At 48.9% G+C, this 15,022-nt stretch overlaps 1 long non-coding RNA gene across 1 annotated transcript in view; it reads right to left on the bottom strand.

Annotated features, from left to right (window-relative positions):
- Window positions 1-1,672: 1,672 nt before the first annotated feature.
- The window catches only part of LOC126929142 (uncharacterized), a 33,184-nt gene continuing 19,834 nt past the window's right edge, over window positions 1,673-15,022 (bottom strand). Inside the window, exons 2-3 of the long non-coding RNA XR_007717083.1 lie at window positions 3,732-3,811; window positions 1,673-2,024 (exon numbers count right to left, since the gene is read on the bottom strand). This is a non-coding gene — a long non-coding RNA (uncharacterized LOC126929142). The remainder of the gene's footprint in view (window positions 2,025-3,731; window positions 3,812-15,022) is intronic.

The raw sequence follows: 15,022 nt of genomic DNA on the forward strand, positions 1-15,022 counted from the left end.
GGGGGGCTCCCATTCACCAGCCAAGTCCACACCCCACTCTCTCTGAGCCCCCTAGGGAGGCTGGGGGAGGTGGAAGGGGGCTTCCTGCAAACAGCTCCTCCCTGACACCTGAGAGGGAGGCACACGCAGCCTGGGGTGGGGACACACTACACGATGCCCTGACCAAGGCAGTTATTCTCCAAGCCATTCGGGAGCCTCGCTGTACCACTGGGTACTCTTAAGAGCCCCCAAGAGGCAGTCTCTTGTTGTGGGGGACATAGGGCCCCAATGTCCAGGACACTCCTCAGGTTTTCTCTTCCCCCGCTTACTATCCTGTACATTTTTTAGTTTTTGGTTTCTTGTTGTTGGCTTTCTTTGTTTTGTTTTGGTTTTGCTTTTGAGATGGAGTCTCGCTCTGTCGCCCAGGCTGGAGTGCAGTGGCACGATCTCGGCTCACAGCAACATCCACCTCCCAAGTTCAAGCGATCCTCCTGCCTCAGCCTCCCGAGTAACTGGGATTACAGGCATGCACCACCACATCCAGCTAATTTTTCTACTTTTGTATGTTGTCCAGGTTGGTCTTGAACTCCTGACCTCAAGTAATCTGCCTGCCTCAGCCTCCCAAAGTGCTGGGATTACAGAGGTGAGCCACTGCACCCGGCCACTATCCTATATCTTCACCCCTACCTTGGGACAGGAAAGGAAAGCCCCCGCCACAGCTAGTTACTGTTACATTACTGCAGCCCATCTTATTGAGGGGCTACTTTGTGCAGGCACTTGACATGTGAAGCAGATGTTAATTGCTCCAAGCAATCCCAGATATAAGCAACAAGACTTTTTTTTTTTTTGAGACCGTGTCTTGCTCTGTTACCCAGGCTGGGCTGTCCTGGTGCAATCTTGGCTCACTTTGGCTCACTGCAGCTTCAAAATTCTAGGCTTGAGCAATCCTCCTACCCCAGCCTCCTGAGAAGCTGGGACTACAGGCGCTTGCCACTATGCCCGGCTAATTTTTTAAATTATTTTGTAGAGACAGAGTCTCCCTATGTTCCCAGGCTGGTCTCAAACACCTGAGCTCAGGTGATCCTCCCACCTCGACCTCCTGGAACTACAGGCGTAAACCACTACTCCTGGCCATTTTTTAAAAAAATTTCACAACTCAAACTTAATTCAACTCAGTCCCTGCCTACCTGTACTGGCGAGGAGCTGGCCACAGCAAATTAGGCCCCGTACCCTGAGGGCAAGGCCAAATGTGCAGGTATAAAAGGATGTGAAACCCTGAATTAGGGTGGATCCAGAATCTCAGGCCATGGTGCCCCAAGCAGATGTCTGGTGACATTCTACCCTGAAATGCTCAGGCTCCAGAGATATTAGGTCTCTTTCACTCTGTTCCTCTTTATAGCCCCTGTGTCCACTGCCATGCTTGGGCCATTTCCTCTTTTGACCAAAACACAAAGGATTCATCCCATTACTTCCTCCTTCAACAGCTGGTACAGAGACCCCCAGCTCTAGGCCTGTGGGGTTGTGACACATGTGTACTGATCCTTCAGTCCACTGGGACTGTATACATGGCTTGGCTGCATGGTGGGAAAGCATCCCTTTACTTTGACTTTAGCCATATGACTTGCTCTGGCCAATGGATGTGCATGGACATGACTCAAGCTAAGTCTTGAAACATACTTAAGCGGTTGGCCTCCCCTGAATTTCTGTCATTGCCAGGCAAGAGGCAGGCTCCAACTGACCTGCCGGTCCAAAGAGGATGACGAACACATGCAGATGACCTGAATCAGACCCATGGTTTGAAACAAAACTCAGCTGAGCCCAGCCTACGTCCCCCAGACCCCAGCCAACCTGTGGATGCATCAGTTTATTGCTGGATGCTGCTGAGAATTCTGTGGCTACATTAGCAAAATGATACAAGGCCTAAGTCCCAGAACAACACACCCAGAACGTGCTTACCTTTCCTTAGGGTGAGGAGAACAAAGACTTATCTACCTTGATTAGTCAGGGAGCATTGCTTCCTGTCATTTCCTTGAGTATACAGCAGCCTAAGTAAACAAATAAAAATAACTAGGTAAGCTGGGCACGGTGGCTCATGCCTATGATCTCAGCACTTTGGGAGGCCGAGGTGGGCAGATCGCTGGAGGCCAGGAGTTCAAGACCAGCCTGGCCAACATGGCGAAACCCCGTCTCTACTAAAAATACAAAAATTAGCCAGGCCTAGTTACAGGCGGGCACCTGTAATCTCAGCTACTCAATATGCTGAGGCACGAGAATCGATTGAAACTGGGAGGTGGATATTGCAGTGAGCCAAGATCACACTACTGCATTCCAGCCTGGATGACAGAATGAGAGTCTGCCTCAAAAAATTTTTTAAAAATGCAATTTCTCAATAGGTCACACTGTTATACATTCATCTCATAATAATTACTCTTTTTTTTTTTCTTTGGAGACAGAGTCTCACTGTCACCCAGGCTGGAGTACAATGGCACAATCTCGGCTCACTGCAACTTTGACCTCCTAGGCTCAAGCGATCCTCCTGCCTCAGCCTCCCAAGTAGCTGGGACTACAGGTGAGTACCACCAGACACAGCTAATTTTTGTATTTTTTTGTAGAGATGGGGCTTCACCATGTTGCCCAGGCTGTTCTCACCCTCCTGAGAGTTCCAGTCAAGTGATTCACCCGGCTTGGTCTCCCAAAGTGCTGGGATTACAGGTATGAGCCACCATACCTGGCCAATTATTCTTATTCCAGATAGGAGAACCAAGGAATAGGGAGGTCAGAGAATTTGCCGGAGGCAAAACTTTTTGGTTCAAAAAAATAAGTTTTGCTACGAGTACAGAAAACACCAAATGATGGTGTTTTAAATAAAACAGAAGTGTTTCACCCTCTCCATCAAGTAAGTGTTGGCATCCGAGATGATATGGCAACTCCACAATCATGAAACTAGATCCCTTTTTATTTTTTGGCTCGGTCATTGTCAATGGGCTTCTTCCAGTCACGGTCCAAAGTGGCTGCTTGTGCTCCAGCCACTTTATCTGCATTCAGGAAAGCAGGATGGAGGAAGGGACAAAGTAGGCCATGCCACCTACTTTAAGATAACTCCTTAAATGGCTGATGTGGTGGGTCACTCCTGCAATCCCAGCCACTCAGAAGGCTGAAGCAGGAGGATCACTTGAACCCGGGAGCTCGAGGCTGCAGTGAACTATAATTGTGTTGTCACCGCATTCCAGCCTGAGTGACAGAGTGAGATCTTGTCTCTTAACAACAATAAAAAAGGTAATTCTTTAAATTGCACACTTCATTGCTGCTTATATTCCACGAGCTAGAAGTTAGTCACATGGTCTCATGTCTTTATTCTAACAGGTGATGTGCCCAGGTAAATCCTGGGGGCCCAGTGCTAAGAAGTAGGGGAAGATGAAGCCCTGCCCTCCTGTGCAGCAACCAGGACCTTCATTCATTCATTCATTCCTTGGACCTACCCAGATTCCAGCCTCAGGCCGCTGCCCACCTCCTTGCCAGTATCTCTGCAGAGCCTCCTGCCTCCCCCAGAGGGTGCCAGAGCCCTCTGCTTCCTCAGCCTTCGGACCCACTTGTTGCGTCTCAGGTGGGGACAGCTCAGTCTATAGAGGCCCAAGGGAGCTCTTTGAGACCCATGCTGTAGTCAGCTTGGGGCAGATGGGAGTCATGTAGCTCAGTGGCTAAAAGCCTAAGCCCTGCATAAAGCTGGGTTCAAATCCAGACATATCCTTTACCTGCTGTGTGATCCCGGGAGTCGCTCAATGACTCAAAAGCTGGAGTCCTCTGGAAAGCTTGTATGAAGAGTTCCCAGGGCCTGGAACATCAAAAGAGCTCTGAGAATGTTGGCTCTCCTCTCTCCTCCACCCAAGGTGACCTCTGCTCTCATAGCCACACCCTGGACCCTCGCTCATTCAGTCACCTCACCCAGCCTGTCATCTGTTCCTCCGACTCTCCTCTCCTGTTCATGCATCTTGTACTCACCCACTTCCGTCCCTGAGTGTTTCAAGGCTCTGGGGTTTTCAGAGACACTGAAGAGACCTCCCTCCCCAACACAACCACAAGGTCTAGGTGGAATGACCCACTAAGGGATCGGCTCTGAAACCAGACTCCCAGGGAAAGTCAACAAGCCCAAGGATGCCTGTTACAAGAAAACTGAAAGACCCAAGTACATGTCCTCCCTTTTTATTCCCTGCACAGGATCTAGGCATCCAGTGTGAACACATGCAGGCCCCAAGGGACACCATCTGTGCAGAGTCAGATGGAGTTAAGAACATTTAGTCTGGGCACGGTAGCTCATACCTGTAATCCCAGCACTTTGGGAGGCTGAGATGGGCAGATAACCTGAGGTCAGAAGTTCGAGATCAGCCTGGCCAACATGGTGAAACCCCATCTCTACTAAAAATACAAAAATTAGCTAGGCGTGGTGGCAGGTGCCTGTAATCCCAGCTATTTAGGAGGCTGAGGCAGGAGAATCACTTGAACCCAGGAGGCGGAGGTCGCAGTGAGCCAAGATTGCGCCAGTGCACTCCAGCCTGGGTGACAGAGCAAGACTCCATCTAAACATACACACATACACACACACACATTTAAACTACCACATCAACATCTGGTTCAAGGTGGTGGACGAGAACTTGTCTCTGCCATCCCTGGCCCATCCAATACCACTGAGAGCACAGTAAGCAAAGGGAAAAGGAAATAGAAGGGCTGGGAACAGGATGTCTGGGGGATGGGGAGTATCCACTGCACAGGGATTTTGATTTTGATTTAATTCTAGAAGATAGAAAGAGGAAGGATCACGTTCAGGAACAGATGAGGGTAAAGGAAACCAGAGCCAAAGCACGCTGAGAGAAAGCTGCCCCAGAGGCCAAAGCAGGAGTGGACTCTCTACGGGGACTCAACATACCCCAAAGGGTCGACAGCTGGCACATGTACCTCTCCACCCCCACATGTAACACTGCAGGGCAGAGGAAATGCCCCATGTGAGTTCCAGTATAATCAACCTGTAATCCCAGCTACTTGGGAGGCTGAGGCAGGAGACTCGCTTGAACCCTGGAGGTGGAGGTTGTGGAGAGCTGAGATAGTGCCGCTACACTCCAGCCTGGGTGACAGAGTGAGACTCTGTATCGAAAAATTAAAAAATAAATAAATAAAAAAAAACCAACAGCAAAGAGCTATTGCATCCTTACTGTGGGCCTGGCAGTGTTATGACAACTTTTTTTTTTTTTTTTTTTTTTTTTTTGAGCTGGAGTCTTTTTTCTGTCACCCAGGCTGGAGTGCAGTGGCTCAATCTCAGCTCACTACAATCTCCGCCTCCTGGGTTCAAGTAATTCTCCTGCTTCAAACTCCCAAGTACCTGGGATTACAGGCACATCCCACCATGCCCGGCTAATTTTTATATTTTTAGTAGAGATGGGATTACAACATGGTTTCACCATGTTGGCCAGGCTGGTATCGAACTCCTGACCTCAGGTGATCCACCCGCCTCAGCCTCCCAAAGTGCCGGGATTACAGGCATGAGCCACCACACCCATCCAGTGTTCTGACAATTTTATACTTATTAACTCACTTAGCAACCCTCTGAGCTAGGTGCTACTGTTTTCTCCACTTATAGGAAACTGAGTCACAGAATGGTAAAGTAAAATAACCTTGACCGAGGTTTATATGGCTGGTAAGGAGCAGAGAAATGAAACTTGAACCCAGGCAACCTGTTTCCTGAGTTGAGCTCTGAACTACTGAGCCATACTGCCTATTTACTTATTTATTGAGACGGGTTTGGCCGGGTGCAGTGGCTCACGCCTGTAATCCCACCACTTTGGGAGGCTAACACGGGCAGATCACTTGAGGCCAGGAGTTCGAGACCAGCCTGGACAACAAGGAGATAGGGTCTCGCTCTGTCACCCAGGCTGGAGTGCAATGGTGCAATCATGGTTCACTGAAGCTTCGATCTCCCAGACTCTAGTGATCCTCCCACCTCATCCTCCCAAGTAGCTGGGACCATAGGCACCCACTATCATGCCCAGCAAATTAAAAAAAATTTTTTTTGTAGAGATGGGGGTCTCACTGTATTGCCTAGACTGGTCTCTAACTCCTGGGCTTAAGCAATCCACCCACCTCGGCCTCCCAAGGTACTAGAATTACAGGTGTGAGCCACCGTGCCTGGCCAATATTCCCTCTTTAATAAACTAAACAAAAAGTGAACAAACCAATCCCGGAGGGAACAGATAATTCAAGGAATACAAAGAACTTATGAAAAGAAAGATTCTAGTGCCAATATATTCATAAAACAAAAAAAAGCAGCTATGAAAAGAAAGCAAAAAATAATTCTTGGAAATTTAAAATAGAATTGCTGAAATAAAAAGAAATCCAATAGAAAAGGGTGTGAACATCTGTGGTTTTGGTTTCCAAAATTAGTTCACTCTTCTTTTGGTAAAAATACCCTGATTTTCCTCCTGTATTCTTAAGCCCTGTGGGTTGGTGGAATTGACACCTCTTCCATTTACTGCACAAGAGAAGCATGTTGCTGCTCACAGTTCATTATGAGGAGCCAGCGGGTAAAGACAACACTGAGAGCAGAGGAAAGATATATACTGACCCTGGGTCCTTCTGGACATCATTGAGTCCCTGGATCAAGCCTAACCTGAAGCTAAAGGGATGAGTGCTTCTCACCGTTAATAGCTGCTGATCGAATCCCATAGAAGGACTCCAATTATCCTTGCCTCAGTTATGTTTCCAGCCCTCGGATGAGCTGCCATCAAGGGAAACTGCCAGACCTTGGTGACAGGCCCACCCACTTAAAATAGGGAAAAAACCTAAGCCACATCATTGAACTGAAAGAGCTGCAGTTCCCCAAAAGACAGGAGAGAAGGAATGCTGGATAAACACAACAACTACTTCATCTCAGTGCACCTGCAAAGAATACAGGCACAGGAAGGTGGGCACAGCAAGTAGTCTTTCTGGTTGACATAATGGAGACAACATCTGTTTCTTCTCTCAGAAAGAAATAAGAAAGGCAATTGGAGAACCAGAAACAACAAAATCTATTCCAGGACCAAATAGAAAGAAAACACATCTGAGGCATGATGTTGAGCAATTAGTGGAGTGTAAGAAAAGAGAATCCATTTGACCTTGACATCTGAAACAGCAAATATTCTCCATCAATCCACTTTAGGGTAGAGGAAATGATACTATATTTCCTTCTCAAAGGAGCTATCTCGTTACTTGGTTCTGCAGTAAATAATGTTTATACAATCATAACATTAGTTGGTTTTCAATTTTCAGAATCAACCTGAAGATAAAGCATGGAAGATTTCATTATAATTACAGAACAGCATGTAAATGTTACAAACTTTGACCATGAAACATAAAAAAAGAGGCCGGCGCAGTGGCTCACGCCTGTAATCCCAGCACTTTCGGAGGCCGAGGCGGGTGGATCACAAGGTCAGGAGTTCGAGATCAACCTGGCCAATATAGTGAAACCCCATCTCTACTAAAAATACAAAAATTAGCCAGGCATGGTGGCATGCACCTGTAGTCCCAGCTACTCAGGAGACTGAGGCAGGAGAATCACTTGAACCCAGGAGGCGGAGTTTGCAGTGAGCCAAGATTGTACCACTGCACTCCAGCCTGGGCAACAGAGCAAGACTCCGTCTCAAAAAACAAAAACAAAAAAGAAAACAGCATAAATTAGAGGGAGATGGCAGGTGGCATGGGGCTGGGGGAGGCACAATTTTTCTTACATAGTGATAGGGCTCAAGAAATTCTGTCTAAAATTGATGTATGAGGAACGAAATTTTAAATATAGATTGTTTAGAACTTCAAGGAGCACCAACATAGGACTCCAATAATAACACAGCAAACAAAACTGAGAAAACAGACATGGGGGGGGGCGCATGAGAACGTGTGATTTCAGTACCCTGCTTTAATGATGAGGTGTCACTAGATGCTCTCTTGAGTTACTAAATTGAGAAACAAAGATAAAGTATATTGTTTAGAGGTGTGATGTTCAAACTCCAGAAAAGGCTGGGTGTGGTGGCTCAGGCCTGTAATCCCAGCACTTTGGGAGGCTGAGGTGGGCGAATCACTTAAGCCCAGGAGTTTGAGACCAGCCTGGGCAACATGATGAAGCCCCAAAAAATTAGCCAAGTATAGTGGTGCACACCAGTAGTCCCAGCTACTCAGGATGTCACCACTGCACTCTAGCCTGAGGAATGAGAGTGAGACCCTCTCTCAAAAAAAAAAAAAAAAAAAAAAAAAAGAAGAAGAAGAAAATTCCAGAATATATAAAAATGAAAAGAGTGCAGAAGAGTGGAACTGCGGGGTAGGAAATTTTGCATTTTGTTTTATCTCTCTGTATATTTTGACCTTTTTTTTAACCTATGTGTACTACGTCATATCCGTAGCCCCCACCCATCCACCAGGCTCCACCTGCTGTGTTTACATGGAGGGTTGAGCAATTATTCCTGCCTCCTTCCAGTTCATCTTCCTGTACTGCAGAGGCTAGAAAACTAAATTTATATCGCCCAGATTCCCTTCCAGCTACCTTAATGCCACCACCTCATTCAGCCATTACTGATTCTCCACTTCTCCAAACTGGTCAATAATTGTCTCTTCTAAAAATGTTAGAATTGGGACTAAAAGACACTACAGCTGACCCTTAAACAACATGCGTTTGAACTGTGCTAGTCCATGTATACACAGATTTTTTAAAAAATAAACAATGAAAAAATTTTGGAGAGTTGTGACAATTTGAAAAAACTCGCAAAACCATAGCTAGAAATATCAAAAAAAAAATTGAAACAAAGTTAGGTATGTCATGATTGCATAAATATATATGTTAATTGGCTGTTTATATTATTAGTAAGGCTTCCAGTCAACAGAAGGCTATTAGTAGTAATTAAGTTTTTGAGTCAAACGTTATACACAGATTTTTGATGAGGAGGAGGATTAGTGCCCCCAAAGCCTGAGATGTGGAATGGTCATATGCATGGAGAATAAATAAATAAATAAATAAATAAGCAGTTGTTGACCCAGCGCAATGGCTCATGCCCATAATCCCAGTACTTTGGGAGGCCAAAGCAGGCAGATGACTTGAGGTCAGGAGTTCGAGACCAGCCTGGCCAACATGGTGAAACATAGTCTTTACTAAAAATACAAAAGTTAGCCAAGCATAGTGGTGTGCACCTGTAATCCCAGCTGCTTGGGAGTCTGAGGGATGAGAATTGCTTGAACCCGGGAGTCAGAGGCTGCAGTGAGCCAAGATTGCACCACTGCACTCCAGCCTGGGTGAAAGAGTGAGACTCTGTCTCAACAACAACAACAAAAAAGCAATTGTTAAGAGAATAAAAAGACAAGCCACAGACTGAGAGAATATATTTGCAAAACACATATCTGAAGATCCAAAATACAGAAAAAACCCTTAAAATCCATCCGCCTCGGCCTCTCAAGTGCTGGGATTACAGGGGTGAGCCACCATGCCTGGTCTAAAATGTCCATTTTTAAAAGGCAGTCTGGCTGGGGCAGTGGCTCACACCTGCAATCCCAGCACTATGGGAGAAGGCTGAGCAGGGAAGATCTCTCAAGCCCAGGAGTTTGGGGCTGCAGTGTGCTGTGATGGCGCTACTGCACTCCAGCCTGGGTGACAGAGTGAGACCCTGTCTCTAAAATAAATAAGTAAATAAAAATAAAATTTAAAAAGGCAATCTGCAGCAAGAGAAGATGAAGGTAGCAGGTATACAGAGAGCAGGACAGAGGAGAGTCCATGAACAACAGGGAGAAGAAAGTGGTCGTGGTGGCAGCTCCCAGGCTCCTGGCATATGTTCAATTCCCTGTTCCCAGCCCTCAGGAAGCCCAGATGTCCCCGCCCACCCCTACATACAAACCCTGGATCCTTGACATCAACTTCTCTTTTCCTTCATATGCTCTAATGAGTTTTTGTTACTTGGGAACATTTAACTAATGTCATTAAACAAGTGGACCTGTCTCAGAGCGGTGTTATGAGAAGAGAACAACCAAAAGACAGTTGTGGCTGAGCACAGTGGTCACGCCTGTAATCCTAGCACTCTGGGAGGCCGAGGTGGGTGGATCACCTGAGGTCAGGAGTTCGAGACCAGCGTGGCCAACATGGCAAAACCCCCTCTCTACTAAAAATATAAAAATTAGCCAGCTGTGGTGGCGAGCGCCTATAATCCCAGCTATCTTGGGAGGTTGAGGCAGGAGAATCGCTTGAACCCAGGGGGCAGAGGTGGCAGTGAGCCAGGATTGCGCCACTTCACTCCACCCTGAGTGAAAGAGCAAAACTCTGTCTCAAAAAAAATAAACAGCTGCAACAAATTTCAAGTTTTGTGTGTTTTCTTTTCTTTTCTTTTTTTCTATTTACTTTATCTATTTTAGAGTCAGAGCCTCCCTATGTCACCCGGGCTGGAGTGCAGTGGCACAGTCACAGCTCACTGTAGCCTCGACCTCCTGGGCTCAGGCAATCCTTCCACCTCAGACTCCTTCCTAGCTGGGACTACAGGTATGTGCCACCACATCTGGCTTGTGTGTTTTCTTACATACTGTCAAAAGGATACTCATACTAAAAGGCAACACATTCTCAAGCGCCTTCCTTTTCTTCTCCTATCCTCTTTACCACACACCAAAGCTGCTCTTACCATTTTCTCCTTAAAAACTCAAAAAAGCTTCCCCCAACATATCTATCCACTTCTTGTCCTCCCCTCGACCCTGCTCCATTTTGATTCTGCATCATAAAAGCCAAGTAGAGTTCTGGGGAGGCAGAAGCCTCCTCGTATGATATTCCAAGCAGGTGGATGAAATTGAGCAGACAAAGCCAGAATCCTCTTTTGTGGAAAGACGGGGGCAGTGAGTAGAAGGGAGCAGGCTCATCTCTTCCCCTCTCTTCCCTTCCCTTCTCTTTCACACCACACGCTCCGCCTGGGTGAGCTCATCGTCCTCGTGTCTTCAATTTCCACCTCCAGGAGATCGACTGCCAAATTTCTACCCGCAACCCCAAACTCCACTCTGAGCTCCAGACCCATCTACTAATTGCCTAGTCAACATTTTCCCGTGGGGTCGAATCAGATAGGATTATATTCTGCTGTGACTAACAGAGACTGAAAATGAAGAGTCCTAAACAAAAGACTTTCTTTTTCTTGTGCTGAAAAGTCTGGAAGTACACAGCGCTGGGCTGGAATGGGGATACTGCTGGGGGGCTCCGTCTCTTTGCAGGCTGCCCCTCTGCTATCACCAGGGTGTGTCCCTCAACCATACTGTCCAAAGTGGTGACTGAAGGACCAGTCCTCCCACTGACATTCCAGGCAACAGAATGGAGAACAGGCTGAGGAAGGAGGAACCACAGGCGCCCTCCAGATGTTTCAAGGACAGTTTCTGGAAGATGCTACATAACAATTCTGTTTATATCTCATTAGCCAGACTTAGTCACGTGGCAACACCTAGAAGCAAGAAAGGCTGGGAAATATACTGTTTCTGCTGGGTTACCGCATGCATGACAAAAAAGAGAACGCTCTGTTCTTAGGAAAATGAGAATAGACGGGGTTGCGGGAGGACAACCAGCATTGGCTACACTGCAGCCCCACAACCTCCTCATGCTTGATGTGGCTGAAATAAAAAGAGCATCTCCCCCCAGAATTTCGTTTCCCTTAGTCTTGTTCCTTTTCTGTACCCCACACCCCAGCAGAGGGGCAATTCTGTGGGGTGGGCTCAGTGGCAAGGGGAGGTCTCACCCAAGCTTAGTGAAGGGTGAGCAGAGAGAATTGTGCAAGGAAGCTGAATTTCCAGGGGTCTGGAGGAAACACTGAAAACCTCAAACAGAAGATGTCCAGGCGGAGCAAATGGGGCTGAGAGTTCCTGTCCAAGGGGGCAGAATGCCAGCAGAGTAGGACACAAGGGCAGGTCCCTACTGAAAGCACCAGGGGCAAAGTCACCCAGCCCTTCATCCCGCTGGCCACCAAGCACATCAACTCTACTCTGCCTCCTGCTTGTGCCACCCTTTGCACTTTTGTCTGTACCATCTCCTCTACCAGGTATGCCCTTCCCGCTCCTCCATGTGGTATACTCTCAGCCACCCCTCAGGTTCAGATCTGGAGCCACCTCTTCCAAGAAGTCTCCACCTGTCTGCTGGGAACCCTCACATCACACTGGGAGAAGAGGCCAAAAGTTGGGGAGTCAGTACAGAGGTATGGGAGGTGGGTCCAATCCTGGCTGGACCTGTCCTTGGGTGTCATTTGGGACAGGCTATTGGGGAGGTTCAGCAGGAAGGTGGGACCCCAAGGCTTTCTTTTTATTAAGGAGGAGGCACCAGCTGTTGACAGAGCAGTGACAGCAAGGAGCCACCAAGGCTGAGCCTTGAACCCTGGGGCACCAGGCTCCTGCAGGCAACTGGGAGCAGCTCAGCCTCTCACACTCCCGTTTCCAGGGAGGAAGATGATGCAGCCTGAGGCAACTGGCCACAGGGAGGAAGTTCAGCTGGGCGGGGCAGGCAGAGGAATTCCTGGAAGGAAGCTCACCCCTCAGCACTGGGGTAGAGGGACACTAGAGACAGGGGTGGCCCAGGAGCTGCCCACCTCCTATCCCTATGAATAAGCAGATGGACCCGGGTGACTGGCTGGGAGCCACCCCTGGGTGCTCAGGTACCACGCTTCTGGCCCAGCCTCCTGAGCTGTGGCACAGGCAAGAGCATGGGCCCATGGGGGCTGCATGGAGCGGTGACCTGTTCTCTCCAAGCTTCAGCTTTCTCATCTGTAAAAAGAGGGTGAAGAGTCCTTCCCCACCATGGTTGTGGCGAGGGTAACTGAAGCATCAGGGTAGGCGACCCAGCAGGGCACCAGCACACCTGAGGTTCAGTCAACAAGGCCCACTGGTGAAGAAAGCCTTGCCTGCCCTCTCTTCCCTCCTGAGGCAGGTGGTGGAGGCACCTGCCCTCCCCATTGTGTGTGCATGCATGTGTGTGTGCATGCATGTGTGTGTGAATGTGTGTGTGCATGCGTGTGTGTGTGTGCATGAGTGTGTGTGTGCATGCATGTGTGTGCATGCATGTGTGTGTGTGAATGTGTGTGTGCATGCATGTGTGTGTGTGAATGTGTGTGTGCATGCATGTGTGTGTGCATGCATGTGTGTGTGTGAATGTGTGTGTGCATGCATGTGTGTGCATGAGTGTGTGTGTGCATGCTTGTGTGTGTGTGCATGAGTGTGTGTGTGCATGCATGTGTGTGTGTGAATGTGTGTGTGTGTGCACATGCACATGCACGTGTGCCAAGCTCTGGAGAACAAGCAGCCAGGCTTGGGCAGGAGCCCGGGGGCAAGGAACATGCAAAGTTCTCTCCACAGCCCCTCAGTGCTAACAGGCTTAGGTGGGGGATGACATGTCTTAGAAACAAACTTCACCCTCTGCCCCAAAACTGCCTGTTGGTCTGTCACATCGGGCCAGGCAGTGGGCTCTTGGAAACAGTGCCCTGCTCCTGCCTTCCAAATCCAGGAAGTCTTCTTGAAAGCCTCATGGAGGGGACCTAGGGTCAGGGGACTCCCCAAGCAGGCACAGCACCCACAAGGGTCTCAGGGACCACTTTCTCCCCAACTGCCTGAGGTAAGGATGGATGTGGACAAGCAGCTCAGGGCTGGGGCTGGCCTAGATGGAAGGTTCAGAAGCACAGAAGGCAGGATGTGCCCAAGGGGCCGGAGATGGGGTTGGAGGCTAGGGCTGGGAAAGAGAGTTTGGGAGATCAGCCAAGGGCAGTCCATGCCTAGGCTCTTCTCTAGGTCATGGGGAGTCATAAAGAATGTAGGAGTGGTGATGGGATGGCACCATATTTGCACCTTTGAAAGTCACCTCTGTTTGCAGATAGAGATGGATTGGGGGCAGGGCTGCGAGGAAGGGCATCTCATGGGAGAGGAAGACCCTGGCCACGGTCCAGAGGAAAACAGCGGGCCTGGGGAGAGGCTGCTCCTGGGGAGGACCTACTCAGAGGCTGTCTTCCTCGTGCTCCCCCACCCAAGGAGACACAGGAAGCTGGTGAGGTCAGTGGGTGGGCCTGCAACCCAACCTGCGCTGGAGAGGAGCAGGAGGGAGATGGGAGGGCACAGAGAGGTGGAGGGCAGGGACTCTGAGGACCCTTGTCCATGCCCACCTGGGCAATTGAATCGAGCTTCCTCTAGTGTGGAATGTGGGCTCACTGGGGCCATTTGCTATCCTTCTCTCATGTCAGACCAGACGCGGCCCAAGGGTGGGGTCTGTGACTCCCTCATCAGACTGAGGGGGCCTGAAATGTGGGGGAAGGAGGGAGCTTCCAAGCAGGAGGGTTTGGAGGGCGCTGGCACTGAGGACAGGGGATACGCCCCCCATGAGTCATCACCCCTGCTCAGAACCTGTTGCTGTGGCCCTCAGAGATGAGCCCATCTTTGGAACTGGAGGTGGGGATGGAGGAAAACCAGATGGAAGGGAAAAAGAAAAAAGGGGCAGGCATGAGTGTGAGGCGTCAGACCCTGCAGCCCCCAGGACATGCACAGCAGACACACACTTCAATCCCTCTTGGCTCTGCCCAGCCTCAAACGAGGTGCAGGCCTGCAGGCCCTGACCAAGGACTCCTGTTATACACAGACAAATGCAGACACACACTCACACACAGATGCAAAGACACAAGATGCAGCAACACACACACAAAATACACAAACACAGTCACACTAGTGCACACACAGATACAAATAGACACACACAGACATTCCAAGAAACATACTCACACATGAACACAGATGTACAAGCACAGTCTTACACATATAAAGACACACTTAAGCACAGACACAAACACACCAAAAGATGCACAGATGGACACATATAGAAGCACACTGGGAGGCAGCCTGTGGAGACTGCTGATTGGATGCCATGCTGGCTTGGTATCCAGAATTGTTGGTGCAGCGCACCCCACGTGCCTGACCTCATTAAGGAGACCCTCTGGGGCAGTGGCCCTGAGAAGAAAGGCAGCAAGCCTAGGGAGGTGACACTGTAGCTGGGGAGCAT

The sequence above is a fragment of the Macaca thibetana genome, chromosome 10, assembly GCF_024542745.1.
Source record: "Macaca thibetana thibetana isolate TM-01 chromosome 10, ASM2454274v1, whole genome shotgun sequence".
In the NCBI taxonomy this organism is placed as follows: domain Eukaryota; kingdom Metazoa; phylum Chordata; class Mammalia; order Primates; family Cercopithecidae; genus Macaca; species Macaca thibetana.